This window comes from Ochotona princeps, chromosome 2 (genome assembly GCF_030435755.1).
Source record: "Ochotona princeps isolate mOchPri1 chromosome 2, mOchPri1.hap1, whole genome shotgun sequence".
Classification (NCBI taxonomy): domain Eukaryota; kingdom Metazoa; phylum Chordata; class Mammalia; order Lagomorpha; family Ochotonidae; genus Ochotona; species Ochotona princeps.
The window spans coordinates 129,312,489-129,318,146 of NC_080833.1; the positions used below are offsets into that span (position 1 = coordinate 129,312,489).

At 48.9% G+C, this 5,658-nt stretch overlaps 1 pseudogene; it reads left to right on the forward strand.

Annotated features, from left to right (window-relative positions):
* Window positions 1-1,940: 1,940 nt before the first annotated feature.
* On the forward strand, window positions 1,941-5,436 carry LOC131478252 (probable G-protein coupled receptor 27; annotated as a pseudogene).
* Window positions 5,437-5,658: the final 222 nt, after the last annotated feature.

Here is a 5,658-nt window from a genome sequence, read left to right on the forward strand (position 1 = left end):
TGGGGTCTTTATTCCCCTGCAGTGGAGGCCTTTAATGGGGGCTTTCCTGTGGATAGATACTGACCCCTCCCTTCCTATCGCTTTCCAGATGATGCACCTGCCCTTAGGTCTTTACATGGAAACACCCCTTGGAGTTGACAATGAAGTGGCTTTTTCCCCCTGGACTAGAGATGGGGAGCAGCAGGCCTTCCTCCTCCTGGGGAAAAGGTCCCTGTTCCCAAGGCTGTAGACAGACGTTTAGGGTGGAGGACTGGCATGCTGTGATCCTTGGAAATCCCTGCCTTTGGCCTTTGTCCCATTGTGTAGTTGAACTGAAAGGAGTTTACTTCCAAATGAGAGCTGTCAAAAATTCCTTATTTGGGCCCGGCGGTGTGGCCTAGCGGCTAAAGTCCTCGCCATGAACATCCCGGGATCCCATATGGGCGCTGGTTCTGGTCCCGGTAGCTCCACTTCCCATCCAGCTCCCTGCTTGTGGCCTGGGAAAGCAGTTGAGGATGGCCCAAAGCTTTGGGACCCTGCACCCGCGTGGGAGACCCAAAAGAGGTTCCAGGTTCCCAGATTTGGATCGGCGCAGCATCGGCCCGTTGCGGCTCACTTGGGGAGTGAAACATCGGACGGAAGATCTTCCTCTCTGTCTCTCCTCCTCTGTGTATATCTGGCTGTAATAAAATGAATAAATCTTTAAAAAAAATTCCTTTTTTTTTTTTATATTCTGGATGTTACATAGGCTCATCTTAACTTGTCTCCAAGGAAGAAGTGCCTGTAATTTCTGTATGTAGGCCAGCAAGGGAAGCCAAGAATTGGGAAAACTGTCCCTTCAGAGGTCTGCTCCTTTTGTCTCTGCCTGGGTTCTGGGCTGCTCCCTGGGGTGGATCCACAGCAAGGGTAGTGTTTCTCTCCAAGATGCAACAGGTGAGGATGGGCTCAGGGTCTGGTGAAGGTCACCATGCTAGGCCTTCCAGCCGAGCACCCTGCCAGAGAGCAGCAGGGTTTTACTCATCCAGTCTGAAGGGTTGTTTTTTTCCCCCACAAACATTATCAGGCATGGTGGCCTCTCTTATCACCCTACATTTTTCTGCACAGCAATAAAGGATGTCTGTATTACAAGCTTGTGCTTCTACTTGCTAGCAATGAAAGGGCCCACAATAACTGAGATAATGGCAAAATATGCTATTTTCTGTTTAAAACCAATAGCTAAATGAATCATTTACTACATGAGCAACATGAAACAGAAGAAATAAAATTTTTGTCTTTCAAACCATGAAACCTAGATTCCACAGCCAAGAGATAAACTCAGGCCTTGAGCAGTAGCGTAGCAGTTAAGTCCTCAACTTGAATGCCTTGGGATCCTATTTGAGCACTGATTCTAATCTCAGCAGCCCCACTTCCCATCTAGGTCCCTGCTTGTGGCCTGAGAAAGCAGTCGAGGCCAGCCCAAAGCCTTGGGATCCTGCACCTGCGTGGGTGACCTGGAAGAAGCTCCTGGCTCCTGGCTTCAGATTGGTTCAGCTCCAGTGGTTAAAACTGCTTGAGCAGTGAATCATCAGACAAAAGATCTTCCTCTCTGTCTCTCTTCCCCTCTGTGTATCTGATGTTAAAATAAAAATAAATAAATAAAAATGAAAATATGCTGTTACTGTGATTGTTCGTCACTTTTCTAAGAATCAGAAGTTAGTACGGTTTCTTCACAGAGATTGCATACAGAAAGAAGCTAGGCAGCTGCATTGTTGTGTAGAGTAACCAAAAATATTGTAAGATTGACAGGAAAAGCAGTTGGCTCTGAAATATACAGGAGCTTTCTTTGAGGTAGCTCTGCTTCTAGGATCCTCTTGCCCTGTCAGGACTGCGCGGGTACCTGGAGGCATTCCCCAGGAACATTCCTCTTACCTAGAGGAGACTCTGCACGGGCAGATTTCTGTCCTTTCTCTCCCTCCTTGTCCATGAAAGGACAATCTGTGGAGAAAGAAGCATGTGACAAGAAACTGCAAATCATCAAACTGCTGAGGTGAAGCCTAGGAGCTAAAAGCAAACTTTCTCAACAAGAGCCAGGCTCCTGGGTCCCACGGGACCAAGGACAGGCATTCCTCTGATATCTGTGTGATTTGAAAGAGTGTATTGCATCTAGAAAATATCCATTTTCTAAATAATGCCTCAGCTATCTTATAGACAACTCACTAAGTCATAATTACCCACTGACTGTGAGATTATACCTGTGTGTTGTGAAACTGCAAGTTTGCACTAATTTATTAGGCAATGGTAGAAAACTATTCAGACTTTTTAAATTATGTGCAGAAAAATATAGGGTATATAACTATGGTAAAAATGAAGAAAACAGGACACTCTTCTTAATTTAACTCCAAGTTTTATATATTCATAACACGCCAGAAGGCTATAAATGTCTAGAAGCTAATTCCTCACCTTGTATGTGCTGGGATGCTGTGTGAGCACTTGTCCTGCCTACTCCCTATTTCTGTCCTAGAAAAGCAGTAGATGATGGCCTAAAGTCTTGGGATGCTGCACCCACGTGGGAGACCTGGCAGAATCTCCTGGCTCAAGCTCAGCTTGGCCCTGGCCATTTTGACCATTTCGGAAGTGAACTAGTGGTTGGAAGATCTTTCTCTTTGTAATTCTGTCTTTCCAATAAAATAAATAATTCTTAACAAAAGTTCAAGTTGCTTCTCATGATGTGTAAAAAGCTAGTCACAGAGTAAAAAATAGAACAAATCCTTTGGCATTTTCCTTTTTATTAAAAATATTTATTATTATTATATTTATTTGAAAGGCAGGTTTACAGAGACAAGAAAGACACACAGAGATCTTGTGTTGGCTGATTCACTTCCCAAATGGCCAGAATGGCCACAGCTGAGCCAATCCAAAGCCAAGAACCTCCTCCAGGTCTCACATGTGGGTGCAGGGGCCCAAGGACCTGGACCATCCTCCACTGCCCTCCCACAAGCAAGAAGCTGGGTGCAAAGTGGAGCATCTGGTACAAGACCCAGTGAGCACACGGGATGCCAGCACCTGCAGGTAAAAGATCAGCCTGGTGAGCAACCGTGCTGCTCCCTCTATTCTTGTTTCAGCTTTGGGAAACTTGTCCATCAATTTACACAGAAATAGAAAGCAAACTGCAGAGTCACATTTTAATAAACTGTTTGCATCCTAAAACGGTGTAACAAGACCAGATATGCAAACTAGCAGTCTCAAAATATATAATCTGTCAACCAGTTTAATACAGCGTCTTCTGTGAAGTAATTCTGGTATTTAGAATGAAGTTTTTATATTTAACCAAAAATACATTCTTTTTTTCTGTTAAAATTTAGGTAAATTGCTAGGCATTAACAGATTATTATGTCACCTCAAGTGCGTTTTCGATCATGAAATTCAATCTATTTATCCTGTGAATACCTTCTAAAAGCTACTCTAAATATTGATGTAGCAGCCAAGGTTACCCTTACGTTCCAAACAATTTCCCAGAAATATTTTGTTTTAGATTCACCTACTTTTAATATTTTTCTATCTAACCTCTTATGTAAATTTACATATAGACAGATACACTATTTTTTTCTGAAGAAGGGAAATTAGTATATCCCAATGTGGAACTGATGATAAAGATTACAAAGTGAGGGCCTGGCACAGTGGTCTAGTGGCTGAAGTCCTTGCATTTTATGTGCCAGAATGCCATATGGGTGCCAATTCTAATCCCGGCAGCTTCACTTCCCATCCAGCTCCCTGCTTGTGGCCTGGGAAAGCAATTGAGGATGGCCCAAAGCCTTGGGACCCTGTACTCACATGGCAGAACAGGAAGAGGATCCAGGGTCCTCTCTTAGGATCAGACAGCTCTGGCCATTGTGGTACTTGAGAACTGAATGATGAGAAGGCAGATCTTCCTCTCTGTCTCTCCTCCTGCCTGTATATCTGAATTTGCAATAAAAAATAATAATTTTTTTTAAAAATGCACAACATAAAGGAGGATAAGAAGAGTATGCTGTTGGGCAGCCAAGGTGTGTGCTCGGGCGGAGGGGAGGGGCCTCCGTGGGGCAGCAGTGGGCAGTGGTGTTGTAAGAGAAGGAGAATACAGCATACTGTGGGGGCATTGCAGCTCTGTTCATTGAAGGTCACAGTGCACCATTCCTGATGTGGCAGCGGCCATGCTGTCAGGGCTGTGGGAGATGGGGAGGGGCCGGCCGGGGGCTGGGTGAGCCCCCTTGGCCAGGCAGATGGCCCAAGGCCTGCGTGGCAGCGACAGCGGCAGCAGTGGCGCCTGAGCGCGGGCCAAGAGGCCAGAGAGCCGGGAGGCTGTGGTTAGCCCCAGGGCGGAGGGCACACAGGGAGAGGCGGCTATAGCGAGCAGGAGCGAAATGGTGCAGTGTGGCGGCCTCGCTGGGCCTCAAGCTGGCCATGCTCAGTCTCCTGCTGTGTGCAAGCCTGGCAGGCCACAAGCTATTAGCACTGCTCATTCTGCAGTAGCTCAGTTACCTGCTGCTCGACCTGTGTCTGGCTGGTGGGATGCAAGAGCTCCCCTGCCACCCGGCAGTTGTGCTGGCTGTGCATTGTGCCATGGCCACTATTGGGGCACTGCTGGGCACGCTGGGCTGTGGGCTGCTCGCCTTCCTGGCCGCTCGTCTGCTATCATGCCCCCTTTCTGCTGTTTGGCAGGGGGTGTTACCCACTACCTGGCCATGGCACACCACCTCTTCTACTCTGAGCGCCTGGCCGGCTGGCCGTGCCCCACCATTTTGGTGTGCACCTCTTGGGCGCTGGCACTGGCCACGGCTTTCCCACCTGTGCTGGACAGCAGCAGTGGCAGCGAGGATGAGGAAGTGCCATGTGCCCTTGAGCAGCGGCCTGCCGGCCCCTTGCATGCTTGGCTTCTTGCGGCTGCTGATGGACAGGGTGGTGGACACCACACACCTCATCTACCTCCACCTGTTCTTCTTCATCCAGGATCGCCATAGGATGAGGCCAGCGCGTCTAGTACCTGCCGTCAGCCACGACTGGACCTTCCACTGGCAAGGTGCCACCAACCAAGGTGCCACCAACTGGATGGCAGGCTTTGGCAGTAGACCTACACCACCCACGCTCCTGGGCATGGGGTGGGGCGGGGACATGGCTCGCTACCGGCTTGTGCTGGAGGAGTTCATGACGGAGCAGAGACTGTGCTGGATTTCCTATGCCACAACACTGCTCTTCCTGCTGCTCTGGGGCCCCTACTTCGTGGCCAGCTACCTGTGGGTTCTGGTGCAGCCCAGCGCCATGCCCCAGGCCTACCTGATGGCCTCAGTGTGTCTCACCTTTGCGCAGGCCGGCATCAACCCTTAGTGTGCTTCCTGTTCAACAGGAAGCTCGGGGACTGCTTCTGTGCCAGTTGCCCTGCTGTCAGAGCCCACAGGCAGTGAGGCCACCCTCCCGTGTGACTTGCAAGGCATAGGACAGTGAAGGCTCCATGGAACCTGGGCACTGGCACATCACATCTCCGCCCAACTCTTCAGCCTGGGCAATGCTTCTGTCTTCGTTTTCAGTGAAGAAACTGCCTTGAAGATGACTCTCAATGTGAACAAACACCTGGATTGTACAGACTGTGGTCTTTTGGGAGTGTATGGGGTTGATAATGGTGGAGGCGGGTTTGGGGGTTAAGAGGGAAGGTTCAATGTGCCAGGC